Source organism: Monodelphis domestica, chromosome 2 (genome assembly GCF_027887165.1).
Source record: "Monodelphis domestica isolate mMonDom1 chromosome 2, mMonDom1.pri, whole genome shotgun sequence".
NCBI lineage: Eukaryota > Metazoa > Chordata > Mammalia > Didelphimorphia > Didelphidae > Monodelphis > Monodelphis domestica.
The window spans coordinates 50,008,990-50,025,389 of record NC_077228.1 but is presented as its reverse complement, the minus strand read 5'-3'; the positions used below and the strand labels follow the sequence as shown (position 1 = coordinate 50,025,389).

General features: G+C 33.7%; 1 protein-coding gene across 19 annotated transcripts in view; it reads left to right on the top strand.

Annotated features, from left to right (window-relative positions):
• ADGRL2 (adhesion G protein-coupled receptor L2) overlaps positions 1-16,400 on the top strand; it is an 894,229-nt gene that overhangs the window by 704,479 nt on the left and 173,350 nt on the right. The gene's annotated exons all lie outside the window — the stretch shown is intronic.

The following is a 16,400-nucleotide window of genomic DNA, read 5'->3' as shown; positions in this document are numbered from 1 at the left end:
TTTGTGGTTTCATTAATTAATAATTACCATTGCATTTTTTAAAAGAGCATATATGCACTCGTCTTCTGTCTGTCCTTTGTATCCTTTCATGTCAGATGAAATATTTCCATAGAAAAGATATGTTACATCAGTTGGGAAGAAGACTTATTGTTTGGAATGTTTGGTACGGATCAGGTCAGAAGTTGATTATGGAGCTAGGATGTAGAAATTTTTATGGCTAGTTAGTTGGCTTTTTATATTCAGTGTGAAAATAGATTTTCATGAGGAATATATAAGCCATTTGAGAAAAGCATATAAAGCTGGGGAGTGGAAAATGGAATTTTTCCATTTTATAGTTTCTTTCAGTCCAAGATGATTTAATGAAAATGACAGATAATACTTAGCGTTATGTAGCACTTTTAGGGTTGCAAAGTGCTTTATAAATAATATCTCATTTTAGTTTCACAACAACACTGGAAGGTAGTATTACTCCATTTTATTGATGAATATTTGAGGTAGACATAAGTTTAAGTGATCTTTTCATTGTAACAGAGTTAGTGAGTGATTGGCAGATTACATCTGAATTCAGGTCTACCCAATTCCAGGTCTAGTGTTTGTATCCACTCTGCCACATACCTGATTTAGGATTCTATTTGGTTCAAAATTAAATAACACAACAAAATTTTAAAAATTGATTTCTATGTATTTAAAGATATTTATATTATGTAGATATAAGATAAAAAAGGAGAGCAGATGAATAATTGATGGGTAATACATTTCCCAGGGAAAGAGAAGGTTCAGAATTGCACAAAAAGCATTTATAAATTTTTGTCATTCTGCTTTATTTTTACTATTTGATATATTTGCAAAAATTGATAAATTCAACAGTTTTAATTGTGTGTCAGGTATATTTACAACCCAGGAAACTGAGAAATGAATAGAAGTTAGTGAGCATATTACTTCCCTTCAATTAGATTGTGTGAGTTTTAAAATTAATATTCAATAACTAAGTGTTATATTTTAAAAGCTCCCTCATTTTTGACAGTGCCAATTGCAAATTTAATGTATCTGAGTAGTTGTCTTTAGAGAATTTCAGTGGATTAAAAATTTACCAATCTATGTCCTACGTGATGATAACCTTCTCAGCTCTTGACAAAGAATATTCTAGAATGTTAGGCATGTGCAGTTCATCTCCATAGGCCATGTGTAAAACTTTTTCACTGTGGTATTGCCAAAGCCACTATCATGGTCCTCAAAAATATAGCTATCACCCTTATTCTAGTGTGAAACTTTGGCAGAGGTGGAGAATAACATACATAAAAATTATACTAGATGACTATTTTTTTGGATAGTTGTAATCTAAAGATCAAAAATGTTAACAATGATTGATATGAAGGCATGATTATTAGTTTTTCATGGGAATGCATCATCATTGAAAGATATGTAAAATTCAACACCCTGACAATTACTAGCATTCCATACACAGAAGGATAATAAGTCAGAGATGAAAGAAAAGGGGCTGAGTTCAGCTCGAAGGAAAAAAAAATCCCAATCTTTCATTTAGAACTGATTCTGAAAGTTTCTTTGTGACAATCTTGTATACAGGAGCATCCTTTTTTGTTTTTGAAAAGGGGGGCAGTTGGTGGGGGGAAAAACCCTCACTAAATTCCCTGCTGTTCTATTTGAATGTTTCTGTACAGTTAAAAAAGATTCCAGGTGTGGACCAATGGCTCATTAGTCCACATAATGAAAATTTTTCCAATCAAGGTAGAGACCTCATTGCTGGCACAGTAGCGTAACTCACTGGGGTGCTGTGGAGCAGAGGCTGCTTCATGTGAGACTGTCGTTTTATTTCCAGTGTCACCTATTAGGTCAGGAATCATATCTACTGTAAAGAGAAGTTTCATTTTTGGATGTGCAGGTCTAAGGGGGGTTGCTTTTGAAGCGCTTCCCTCCTACAGGTAAAGAGAATCTGGAAAGGACCCATCCTGCAAGGCACACTGTACACAGTTAACACGTACTGTTTTGACATTGATCAGTGCCATCTGGATTTTGTCTTTTAAAAAAAAAATTGACATGGCATGAGAGGCCTCTATCAACATTAATCAGAAAATGGTCTTTGAACACCTATAGAGAGAACCAATCAAAGAAAGAATAGGGACAGAGGAAAGTAAAGTGAGAGTTTGAAATGTAACTATACCTTGAAAAGCCTTTTGTGCTTCTCTGTCCTGAAGTCTTTATTCACCCCAACTGGGGAATTCCTTCTGCCAACCCAGATTACCTGGAGCCCTGAGAGGTGAAGTACTTTTCCAGAGATCCCACTTCTCATCACTGTCAGAAGTAGGGCTATTACCCAGGTCATCCTCACTCAGACCCAGTGCTCAAGATTTTGGTTAAATAGAATCCTGACCTTTCATTTCATCCTCTTTCAGTCCTGTTCAGCTTTTTGTCACCCCTAGGCAAAGATCCTTGAAGTAGTTTGCCATTTCTTTCTCTTGCTAATTTTACAGATGAGGAAACTGAGGCAAGTAGGATTAAATGACTTGCCCAATTAATAAGTGTTTAAGTAAGTCACACAGCTAGTAAATATCTGAGGATGGATTTGAATGCAGGACGACTCATCTTCCTGATTCCAAGCCCAGCATGCTATCCCTTGCACCCTCTAATGGCCCAATTTAATTCCATCCTTCCTACCCCATAAATTTAGCTAATTTATAACTACTAATATTTCATCCTTCCTGTCTCTTAAATTTAGTAGTTTATAAATTAAATTTAGTTTAAAGTAGAATTCTTAGTTCCACATAAAATACTATTCTTGTCCGTTCATATGTGCATATTACCTAAGATCATGAAAGCATATAAAGTTCTACTTATATCAGCATGTAATAGGATTTTGATGTGTAGTAGTGAAGGCTTAATTTAATATTGGATTTATTTTCCATTTATGATAATTGAAAAAAATCCAAAACTGCTAGTGGAGTTGATTTAACATTGCTATGTTGAAATATTTGTCTCATTTTAGATGTTTTTTCCCCCTGATCTTATTAGTGTTATAAACATTAGGAATTATCCACATTTTATTAAATATACTCACTTTGCAAAATAATTTTGGATATTATAATTTAAATGAGACTGCATCAAACCTTGCCTTTTAAAAGTTTATTCATAACTGGAAAATAGAAGTCTGCTGACTTGTAGTTTAAATTTAGTCCACAAAAATAGACGTGTTCCTTAAAAGTATTTTGATAGTTGGGATTATATTTTTGTGTGTGTTATAAAAGATGGAGGATTTAAAAAATATTTTATAATATTTTAAAAAGTGTTAGAAAAATAAACTAAAAAAATCTCCCAATGTCTTTTTTTGCTGAGAAACTGATTTTCTTTTGATTCCTTTGGCCTATTTTTAAAAAAACATAGCACCCATGGTGGAATCGTGTATCAGTAAGTAGGGAAACAAATTGAATTTCTGTGTTCTTGGGAATTAAATTATGCCATATAATGGAGCCCTGGCAAGTGTAAGTTAGACACATGAAGGTTCACATTGGTTGATGTGAGTGACAAGTTAAAAATAATAGTAGCCTCTCAGAAGATTCAGAAACTAGGATTTCAGGTTATGTTCCATATTCAGTATATGTTAGATTTCATTAGTGAAATTTATGTTTAGTTAATTAAAATATCCGTTTTCAAAGGAAAAATAATTAAGCATCTGTAAAAATTGGAATTAGTATTATTATCATTACTACTTTAAATATTTTTCCTGAATAAAGCAAGGAAACTTAAGAACATAACCAAATAAACATTCCTACTTCATTTAAGATCATTTAAAAGAAGAGATTCTTAGATTTTTTTAGGTATTGTATGTCTTTGGGAAGTTGGAAAGGTCTCTGGGCCTCTTCTCTTAATAGTGTTTTTAAATACACGAGATTAAATATGTAAGGAAACCAATTATATTGAAATACACTTATCAGAATACTGAATCCTTCCAACAAGTTTAGAGATTAAGAATACCTAATTTAGAGTATTCTTAAATCTATAAGATACAGTTCATATGTGTAATTTTCTTTACTTTTTGGTAATATGTTTTTTTCCATGTTGGTGTGGTGTCCCAATTTGATCTTACAGCTACCACACTTCCTTTCCTTGTTGTCAGCAAAAGAGAGTCATTACAGGACAAAAAAAGAGGTTGAGGTTGAAGAATGAGATGGTCCAGGCATACCTTAGCATGCAAACATTCTATTTACATCAGTATTTGCTGGAGGAGAAAATGGCTAGAGCTTTAGTACTATAAACATTAGATATTGGAAGGAAAAGATTCTTTTTAAAATGCAGAGGAAAGGACTATATTTAAGACTTGGAGAATTTTGATAATTTGAGGACTCTCTCTATATGTGAACTGTGATCATTTACTAGAGATTAGTAGCCTCTAGTGTGAAATCTATAAGGTACACAGCCTTTTGGGGAGTTATCACCAATATGTTCCCATTTCTCCCCAATCTTCTGTTCCTGCTGCTATGCCTCTGATGAAACAACAGGGACACTGAGGGAAGGGACATATCTTGCTCTGTTCTCTTGCTTTGTTCAGGAATGTAAAAACACTGATCTCAGCACTAAAGTATAGTATATTTTTGTTAGAAATAGATTCTAACTTAAATTGGATTAATGTATACTAAGCGTATTTTTCATAGGGGAAATTCACCTTAAAAATATTGTAGGGCATCATTTTTACTGCCTCTCTACAAAAATAAGGTTTTGTGTTATAACTTTTGTGACTTGTATCCTGTTGAAGAAAATGGACACTTAAAATTTTTTCCAACTAAATGAGGAATATGTATACTTGTTACATTTTCAACTTCCTCATTTTTTGTTTCAGTTCACCTTTTTTCATTGTGATGACTTTGCCCTCTCTCAACGGGAGTGACCACATGCCCAGATCTAAGACCAAACTAAATTGGTTTAGTCTAGCTTCCTTAGATTTCCCAGTCTAGCAAAATTGACAACACTTTTTATTTGTTTGTTTCTGTATATTAGATTAGTTGAAGACTAGGGGGTAAATTTTCAGCAAGGTGCATGGGGATTTGGCCACATGATTCCTATTAAAATTAATGGGAGTCACAACTCCTATTAAATTAATGAGAGTTGCATGGCTAAATCTCTGTTTGCTTCATGGCAAATGTACCCATATCATCTTAATTCACAAAATATGTAAATTAGAATTCATCCAAACAGTGTATTGGTATATATTTTGAAAAGATTATATTCGTTTTAAAAGGAAGACTCAGGTATTGCTCCTTATGAAAAAAATATTGCTGCCCTTTTCAAGTAGCTTATTGTATTCTACTTCCAGAATGTATTTGTAAAGGAACATTCTTCAGCTCCCTTCTTCTTTTATAAAAGGCTATGCAATTCCATAAAAAGGTGGAATTTGATACCATAATAGACCTTGCTAAGGGTGATTATTAGATGAAAAACACAAAATAAGAATGGAAAAGAATAATATCACAAGCAAATAAAGTTATGCCACTCAATGATATCTTTTTATTTACTGGCAATTTTGGATTCATTAGGCAAATAGCATGAATTAACCTTTTATTTAGAATTTTTTTTAGAAAACGTTAACCTTTTAAAGACAGATATATGGGAAGGGATGGGAAGGCTGGGAATGGAGAGAGGTGAGAATTGTCTACTAACGATGAAAAGACTGCCATAGCTCCTGGTTAGCCTGAAAAAAGGGAGAAGGAAAATAGTTTGTGGCAGGTGAGAGAAGAGCCCATCTGGATCTTGAAAGCTGGGAAGGGGATATTTTAACTATTATTCTTGCTAACTAGTCCCTAAATGAAGTTGAATCAGTACATTTAAGGAGTGTGAGTGCTGCCAGCATTCTTAAACATTTAGTACCCTGGACAAACCCTATCCTAGTTAAAAGCTTTGGTTATCCACAACATTTCTCGCTATAGGTTATTTCTGAAAATGAGAATGAAGATTAAATTGAATTCAGAAATGTCTGCTAATAAAAAAAGAGTTAATTTGAAACTGTTAACTCATGTTTCTTTAGTATGCAAAGTAGGTCATCTTTTGTAAATGCAGATGTTTTTTCCTGACCCACTCAGTGAAATAAGTATTTTACCCTCCTTCCCTCTCCCCTGTGTGCCTCCTCCTTTCCCCATAGTTTTAATAGGTTTGTAGAAACAGTTATATAGAAGTGGAGAATATGAACCAGAGGACTTGAATTGAAATTCTGACCCTGCCACTTAAAATCTGTTTGACTAGGGGGATCATTTACTGTTTCCATACTGGTTTCCTTATTTATAAAATGGATCGATTAAGACTTGCTCTGCCCACCTCAATGTTTAGGAAGAAAACATTTTGTAAAACAGAAAGTATTTTATAATGTCAGCTATGATGAAATGATGATGATGATGATAAAAGGAAATATCTACATTTATAGAATAGAAAAGTTCCCTATAAGTGTCAGAGATCAACAAACAAAAGCTAATTTAAAAGACCTGAGTTCAGTTGTATACTGTTCATAATTTGATATTGTCTTTACCCATATACTCCCTATTTTAAAAAATGAATTTCTAAAACTGAAGAACTGATTTCCTGATGATGCCTTTTGTCTACTGGTATCAATTTTAAACTATTGGTTTGTGACATGGTGTATATATATAAACACACACAAACAAAACATTTGTTACTGAGATTCTTGCATAATATCCAAATTCTGGAGAAATTAGTATTTTATTTTGATTGAGTTTAGTTATTAATGAAGTTTCCCCATACAAATCATAATCATTATTTAACTGTACAAAAGTAGTTAATAGTGCCTTATTTTACTGAACCCTAATATAATTATATTAATTTCTCATTAACTTTTTGAGATTAAATACTGTCACAATATTATAAAGAAGTGAGATCTTTTAAAAATACTTTTTTTGGTGATATCTAGACTTAATTTTTTTTTTTAGGGAGGGTGGCAATGATAAACTAGTTCCAATGTTTTGCATAGCTATGTCTTATTGGTAGAACAAGATTGACCCGAAGAACTAGTTTTTCCTGACATATTTTGGAAAGGTTTCATCCCCAAATATATGCTTACTGTCATAATGTATCATCTATATGTTCCTTTCCTGCCCTCTCATTGCTCCTCCTCTTCACTTCATCTGAATGATTGGGGACATAAACTTATAGCTAGATTCATTAGACATCTCTATCGTTCTAGATAATTTTCTTGATATACTTGTGATACTTCCAATTCTGCTCTTAAAGTCTTTTGTCAAGTAGCAGAAAGGAGCCTGGGACACACAATACCTGACCTTGGAATCTCTTAGGATTGATGCCAAAGATTGCTTAAAAAGACCCAGCCAAGAGTAGCCATAACAAGGCCACAGGAAACAGAGATCGAGTGTCCTAACTTGAAACATTAGTGCTGCCATTCATGTTCCCTCCATATTTGTGTGGGATTTGACTTTTGGGTCCCCAAGAGTCACACTTAAAAACTTATTCATGTTTGCCTAATCACTTTCTTTTTTGAAACAAATTTAAGAGTAGAGATCATGTACCCTTACCATTTTAAAGATCTTTATCAAGTCATCAGTGGAAGGATAGATTTTTAGGGATCATGGAGTGAATTCATATTCATATTGAATGAAAAATATTTTGGCAAATATTTCAGCATATGTAGCTTTTCTTTCATTACGTTTATTTTGTGTGATGCATTTGAAACATTTTTCTGTGAAGGGATCCACAGACTTTATGTTACTGTCAAATGAATCCATGATATAAAAGAGGTTTAAGAACTCCTGGCTTAGATGTTAGTATACGCATCATTTCTTTTCTATTCTTCCCCCTTTAAAAGCTGAGTTTTGAGCTCTTTTATCCAATATGAAATAATTGTTAGTTTTATTCATTCTTTTGTGTAACCTTTATCCACCGGTAAACATTTTCAAACTTGAAGAATTAAGCACATTTCTTCTAAAGGCAGGATTGACATTTTCAATATTATGTTGTTATTTGGAAATATTACACCTGCTCCTAGGTTGTCATTTCTTTTCTTTAGTGTAACAAATTGTATCAGGTTTGGCACAAAATAAGTTTTCTGTGTATGATTCTGAAAGCAAATGATCTTGAAATCTCTGTTAGTTTGTAACAAATAGAAGCTGGCAGAGGGCTGCACTTATAGAGGAGTGCAAGGCAATCACACAGTGGTGATTGGTAATATCTCGACATCTGTCTGGAAAGAAAAAAGGAAACTTGAACTGACTCCACTAACTTTCTAAAATGGATGGGTCTAAAGTTTTGTGTGTTTGCACTCTTAGTAATCCCAATCTCCCTTTTGTAGGAAGGGAGAACTTGAAATGTATAAATAGCTAATTCACTGAATCCATCCTTTTTTCATCAAATAGTCAGATCGAATCTTGCCAAATGGCATTAAAATCAGCCTGCCATTGAAAGATAACTACTTTGAGCTGAACAAATGCCTTTGACAAGCTCCATTTCTGTTTTGTCTTTTTCTTTTTTCTTTATTTTTTTTAGTGGTACTCTACCCTATGATGGCTTCTCGTTCTTCTTGGGACCCTAAGAATAATTGCCCCTTCCTTTTCCCAGACAAGTAATTGGCACCCCAGTGATCAGAGCAGAGGCCAATTTTTGTCCTGTAACTGTTTACTAATCATTTTAGGCATGGTGAAAAAACTAAGTGACTATGAATTCTTCTAGTACAGACTCAATGCTTAGCTCACAAATTTGGCAAGGTTAAACTAATCCTTACCTGAGTCATGCTATAATGTAATTTGCTTCTTTCCCTATTTTCACAAATGGAAGTAAAGGGAGTGTCATTTATACCTAAATAGATTGGAATGTGTATGAAAGTAGCAATACTGTTATATTTTTAATTCCACATCTCCTTGGCCATGGTTTTCACGACCAATTGATTTTTCTTTTCTCTTTTGTGAGGAGTATATATCCTACATCGTCTGTACTTTTATGCAGGCATTAGTCATTTTTATCTATCCTGAAAGAGACCTGAAACACAAAGGAACAAAAATTGGTGCTGGTGAAGGCAGTTGTGTTTTTAGGGCCAAATGAGGTTCTGATTGATTTGATTAGCCCGACAGCCCCTTGGGAACATTTAGATCAATGGTTTAGAGCTCTGGATTGTCAGAAAGCAGAACTTTCCAGGAGGAAAGAGGATGGAACAATGGTCACACTGTATCTGGAGCCATGGAGGGATTAAATCCAAAAAGGGCTGAGATTCATGTTGGGGCCCTCCTCCTCTTTCATTGCCTCTTTCATTTTTGTACCACTCGTTTTAGGTTTTGTTCTCTGCAGTCTCCTTCTGGCCTTCGTCTTTCCCCGAGAGAGGCAAAAATTGGCACCATGAAGTGGATATGCTCAGTATTCAAAGCAGATTGTGATTTTGACACTGGTTTCAAGCTCAAGAAATATTTGTATTGATTAGTATATTTCCCTCCACTAAAATAGTCTCTGAAAAGCTTAGTCTGGACAAATTGGTTTGGCTCTCAAGATATGGATGCTGCCCATGATTTTTTGACACTTTTTGGTGAAAGTTATGTCATTTAATTAAGTAAATGGCAGATTCTATTAAAGGTCCTTAGAGATCATAGATATGAATCTGTAAGCATTATTAGACATTGTCTAAGCCAATCCTCTCCTTTTATAGAAGAGGAAACTGAGACCCAGAGAGGTCAAGTGACTTGCCAAAGTTCCCTCAGGAAATAATTGCCAAAACCAGATCCTCTGTCTTTAATTACAGTGCTCTTTTCACAGACAATGTTCTGTCCTTTAAGAACAGGTATGTCAAATAGATGAGCTATGACCTTTTCTTGCCTGGGACTAGGCTCTCATCTCACTTTTATAGGTATCCCCAATATTTAACATGGTGGCTGGTATATATATAGTAAAATACTTAATATTTGCTTTATCTAACATCATTCTATCTGTCCATCTGTTTAGCTATGTATATATATATATATATATATATTTTTTTTTTTTTTTTAATAATAAACCCTTACCTTCTGCCTTTGGTTCTAAGGCAGAGGAATGGTAAGGGCTAGGCAATGGGGGTGAAGTGACTTGCCCAGGGTCACATGTTTAGCTATATCTTAAAAAATCTTTCCCAATTTTTGTTAAATTTATACATGTGCATATATAGATCTGTATTTATGTCAAATTTATTTATATTTCCACATATCTCTAACCTTCTTATGGCTGAGTCTAAATCCACTGCTTATCTAGCAACCATTTCCGATCATTTCTGTAGTCAATTGTACACATTGGCCTTCTTTCCTTTGTGTTTTAAATGACTATTCTCTCTTCTAAAGCTGTATAGATCATTACTTCTGATCACGTTTCTTTTCCTTTTATTCTAGGTGTTTCCCCATTTTTCTAAAGATTTCAAAAGAAAAAGTTTACTACAGCCCAGTAGTATATTTGTAATGTGTTGTTTGGGAAACTGAATTTTTTTTGTGGCTATTTAAAAGTGATTGTGCATTATACTTATTTCAAGATGAATATGTTTATAAGAAACAGAAAAAAGTGCCATTTATACGTCCGTATTATTTAATATTCATCTCTCGTCCAACATGAATGATAGACTAGAGGACAGACTGGTGATTTGTGATGTGGAATTTTAGAGCGTACAAAACATCACTTAAAGTAGATACGGCTAAAGACCTGCTTTATTAGCATAATATGTCATCTGGTACTTTTCAGCTTTGTAATGCTACACATAAGCAAAGGCTTTTATTGTTTCTTTTTAGGAGTGGAAGTTACTTATTTTATTCTTAAATTAGGTTATAGCTAGATCACAGATAGGAGCCATAGAAATCATCTAGTTCAATTCCTATCATTTTTTCAGGTAAGGAAACTGAGTGACTTGCCAAATGATTATGCTGATTGTAAATCTGATGCTCTTGCCAGTATATTTCAGCATAAATTTATTTCATTTCAGTCAGTCAACAAGCTCTTACTCTATTTCAGATATTGGACATTCAAAGACCAAAAAAAATCTTTCTCCCAGCAGCTTTCATTCATTTTAAGGAAACTGCAGTACACAAAGTGTGTACACACACACACACACACACACACACACACACACATACACACACACACACACACACACACACACACACGATTTATTCAGTGAAATTCATCAAGCTTTTTTTAAATGTTTACTATGTGGAATGCATTGAGGTAGACTTTTAAGAACTAAGAGATGAAAAATGACATAATCTCTGTTCTCAAGAAGCTTGTCATTTGTTAGGGGTTAGGGAAAGGAATCTGACCCCAAACAAATAGAACATTTTATGGTGGAAAGGGGTAAGGGCAAAGGAGAGATCCAGAAAGCTGGAGGAGATACCACTGGAGGAATCAGAAAAGGCTTCTTGGATCATTTTCATAATACTTGTAGTTCTTAGTGAATTATTGAATACAATCCTTCTCAAGTATGAATATGTATGAGTTTGATCCTATCCAAATCCTAGTAAAGTTAATGTAGCTCACTAGCTCTTTAAAGGAAAAAAAATTAAATATCCTCTCATCTTCTCTCTCTCTCTCTCTTTCTCTCTCTCTCCCCATCTCCAACCCCCCCCCTTTTCCCTTTCTCCCTCCCTGTTTCCCTCTCTTCCTCTTTCTTCCTCTTTTTCTCTCCCCTTCCTCTCTGTCTCTTTCTCTCTCTCTCTCTCCCTCTCTCTCTGTCTCTGGCTTTCTGTCTGTCTGTCTTTCTCCCCAGAGAATAGATTTATTTAACTTAGGTCTTTAATTAAAATATACATATATACCCCACTCCAACCTCATGAATCTCTGTGTATATGTTACCACACACATCATATACTTTGAGGTGTATGTATATATTATTAAAATATGCCCATAATACTACATATTGATATCACATACTTTTGCAGATGTATATTTATATATATTATCACACATTTGCAATAATACTATGTATTATAGACAATCTAATTTGAGTGTACATAGTATTATAAATGTGCATAATACTATATATTAAAGAAATCACATGCTAGAGATATATTATACAGACGTGTAATATATACTGTATTAAAGGTAGTGTATATTTGTTTAATTTTAAAAGTATGTTTAAAAATGTAGACTAGATCAAAGTAATTCACGGTTTCAGCAAAATTATTCACTATAAACATTATTTAGCATAATATACACTTGACAACCTGAGAAAATGTCTATTAGTGTGTTCATTTTAGATTCCTATTATTAAATTATGTTCAGCAGAATTTCAGGTTGAACCTACTTTTATAATGGGAACCTCATTTGTATTTTAAAATAATCCTATGTTATTAGAGGGGCAGACTTAGTGTACCTCTGACCTACATATGATCTACACCTAGAGACACAAAGCACACAGAACCTTTAAACATGCTTTAAAAACACACATAATCTTTGTACAAAAAACAAACACATGAACCAAAATCCTGCCTCCCACTTAATTCCCTCCCTTACTCTCAGCTGCCTCCTACTCTCTCTAGGTTCTTTTTCTGTTGGAAGTTTTAAAGAATTTGTTCTGTAAAATCTAGTAACAGTTAGATTCCAGTTTTGCACATTACTTTAACCCTTTTGTTTATTTGCCACAAGAAGGTTTTCTAATCCTTTGCTTTGTTTTAGAATTTAAGCAAATGGAGACACTCCCAGTGGAAGCTTTCAGAAGGTCTCTTTATTTATTTATTTATTTTTTTGCATTAATGGAATAGTTGCTGTGATCCTAGTCTTATTTACCATAAAGCTAGTCATTGAGAGCAGTCATTCCATTCTCTCAACAGTATTGTTAATTGACTGATAGAAAAGATAACAAAAATCCCCCCAAAACCCTTTAGTGACAAAAGAGGGGGATCGAGGTGTGACTCAAAAACCAAGCTCTTGGTGAGTTTTTGCCTCTTGCTCCCCTTTCTGTTTGGAGTACAAACTACTAAACAGTGAGAGGAGAACAAAGTGCATTAAAAAGCATTCAGAAATGTTAAGCAACAATAAAACCCGTAACCATTTAAATGACAGCAGCTGACTATTTGAATTAACTTTGTGTTTGGCTTAATTTGGGGTCCTAATTATTCCTAACTTACGTGAGTAGATTTCAATTATAGTATACTGCAGGGATTTGTAGCTAAGGCAACTAAAGGAATCATTTTACATAAAGTACTTTTGTTCAACTGATTAGGCAAGTTAAAATGGAATGATAGAAAATTGAAACTCTTCCCTGATAAGGTCCCCCAAATGGTTCCAGTGATATCATGAATAAGATAGTTTGCTCTTAACACACAATTTTTAATGCTTAGAGGAGATAAAATATGTGTGGATGCTTTTATTTTATTTTGTAATGTTTTGTTGATCCTTTTTTATTCTTTATTTCCTGCTCAATTGAGAGTACTCCCATTCACTATAGATCCATCTCTTGTGACAGAAAATAGGTTCAACAACTAAACAAACTCAGTGATCACATCTATAAACTACAGTCTATAACTTCTCTATAGAGAAGAGGGGGCATATTTTTCATTGCCCACCTTCCAGAGCCAAGATTGGACTTTGCATTTAACCGAATTCTGATACCTTTCAGTGTTTTTTTTTATTTAAAGTTAGTGTGTGTGTGTGTGTGTGTGTATGTAATTCTCTGGGTTCTGCTTTCTCTGCATCTGTTGATACAAGTCTTCCCATTTTCTACAAATTCATTAATTCTTAGGACACAATAAATATTTTATTACATCAATCTATCACAATTTGTTCTAACATTCACCACTAATGAGTTTCCTCCCCATTTTCCAAAGAGTCACTATTTTATTGGTTATATGTTTTGCCATTTGAACAGATGTGAGATGAAACATCATGATGATTTAAATTTGTAATTCTATCCTTTGAAATGATTTTTCACAGTGTTGGCGATAGGGTCCCTTTCAAAATTGTTCATGGTGTGGGGCTCCTCATCCATTGTGAAATGGCTCTTACTTAACCTTCTCTGTTTTTGTCAGTTTCCTTTATATCTTAGATTATCTCACTGTCATCAGATATAGGTTTTCCTCCACTTGACATTTTAGATGCTGTTAGTGGAACAAACAGAATGCTATGGGGGAGCATTATAATGTTATAAGGTGACAACTTTTTATTAAATATGATCCTCTCTTAAAAAAAAAAAAACCTTACTTATGTCCTAGTAACAACTCTTGAGACAAAAAGACACAGGGATAACTTTCACTGGTTGCAGATCACACCCATCATGCTTTTTTTCATCCCATGTAACTCTTGTGCTTATTTTTCCACGCATCCTCTATGGGGATCTAATAAATATTCTAGAGGCCCCTTTTCTTTCAAATAAAATAGCAAGTAAGCTCCTAGTATCTAAAATTTGGAGTTGGATGGGAGAGGCCTTTAGAATGTTTAGTAGATCCCCATAGAGGATGTATGGAAAAAATGAGCATAAGAATTACATGGGATGAAAAAGCATTTCAGTTGAATGTAGCTCAGGGGAGCAAATTGTGCCTCTTCCCATTATCTAAAGATTCAGGGTTTCTAATATTCAATTTTAATATAAAAATATTTATTAGGTACTGTCGATGTGGAAATCAAGAAACTAACATAGCTAGCATGTTATAGTGAAGTAGAGTGTGATTAAGATTACATATTATAGATGGGTCCTAGCTTTGTGTTATTGAAAAGATTTTGTACAATGGGAAATCCTTACCCTGATAAAATTTCACTTTGGCCAACAAACAAACAAACAACAACAACAACAACAAAAACCTATTCCTTTTCCCCTTAACTCCCCACAAGATGCAAGTAACTTTTTCGGGGCATTGAGATTACAAATAATGACCCTGCTTTCAAGTTCCATACAATTTTATATACCTGGCATATAATAATTACTTAATAAATACTTTTTGATTAATTGATTGGTAGATTACAGATGGTAGGACCAAGTAGTGGTTTCTATATTTTTGAAATGAAAGAAACTTTTATCAACTGAATTTAAAAAATAAAAAGCCCAATGTATAATTAATTTTATATACTCCATACTTTTCAAATTGTGCTTTTATTCATGAACAGTTTCAGGAAAAAAGGCTAAGCATTGAGAACTATTTATTTTTTATTTTAACTTAATTATTTACCAGATAGGAACTTTGTTCTGTTTCCTTAGCAAAGGCGTTTTATTTATTTTCCTCAAAAAGTATTGGCAATGACCAGATTTAGTGATTGGAAGCTGTAGTAGGTGGAAAAAGTGTGGCTAGAGATGTGTATCTATATAGCATTTTCCATAAAATCAGATCCAAGTGGTGTGTGCCCTACCCGACCCATTCTTGCTTAATAGCAAATTGATTCAGTGTTTCATAATGGGTCCATCTTCATTTTGTGTTTTCTATGCATGTTTCTTCAGTATTTAACAAGTTATAAGAAGCTGCAACTCTGGGAATATTGGACCATTTAACTATACCTAAAAACTGTTACAATTTTGCTGGTTAGAAGTATCTTGAAAAGATCACAGGGATCCTATGATCCTAGGAATTATTGATTTTGTGTAAATTCTTGAAGCAAAAATCTAAGAATACATGTATTTGCTTTTAGATTGTACACTAATGACAGTAATGCAATTGAGTCATCAGAAACCAGATATGATGTGCTTGGTCTCACTTGTCTTCAAAATGATCTGAGCTGTTTAACCAACATCAGTTTTGAGGAAGCATCATTAAAAACATTGTTCATCACAAAATAGTGTTTCTTCTTGTTTTCCAGAATTAACTTCTGCACACTAGTGTTCAAATCTTTTCTAGACATTTCCGGAATCCTTTTCAATAAGTAATATACCAATCTTGTCTTTAAACATTCTAGGTTCTCCCTTTCTTAGAGAAAACTTTGCTCCTTCGAGCTATCAGTATAGTATTTCTTTAACTGTCCCTGTTTCATTAATCACTAGAAATGTTGTTTCTGCTCAAATTACTCTACTGAAACTTTTTTTTTCTTGAATATCACCAATGCTAGCCATCCTGTTTGCCAAAATTCATGAACATTTATTAGTTCTATTCTTTATTTTTTACTTCTTATAACAGGATGGAGTGTTAGCCACTCCTTATTCTTAAAAGTGCCCCCTACACCAAAAATTTTAGTGTATCCTAAAAACTAAAGGATAATTTCAGAATCTTGGCAAAACTATCCTTTGGAGTTTTCTCTTGGGAGGCTGGAGGAGAGGCATAAAATCTCTGGTTTTAAAGCAGGCCAAAAAAAAGGAGAATTTAAAAGCACTTATCTAATCTCAACTAGCCAACATTACAATGGATTCTTCCTTAGGAGGAATATGAAGATATGCATTTTGATTAGTTCTTAATGATTCCATCCACAGTTTGAAAATGAATGATAGTTGATGTTTGCTATGTAGAAATTGATGACTGTGC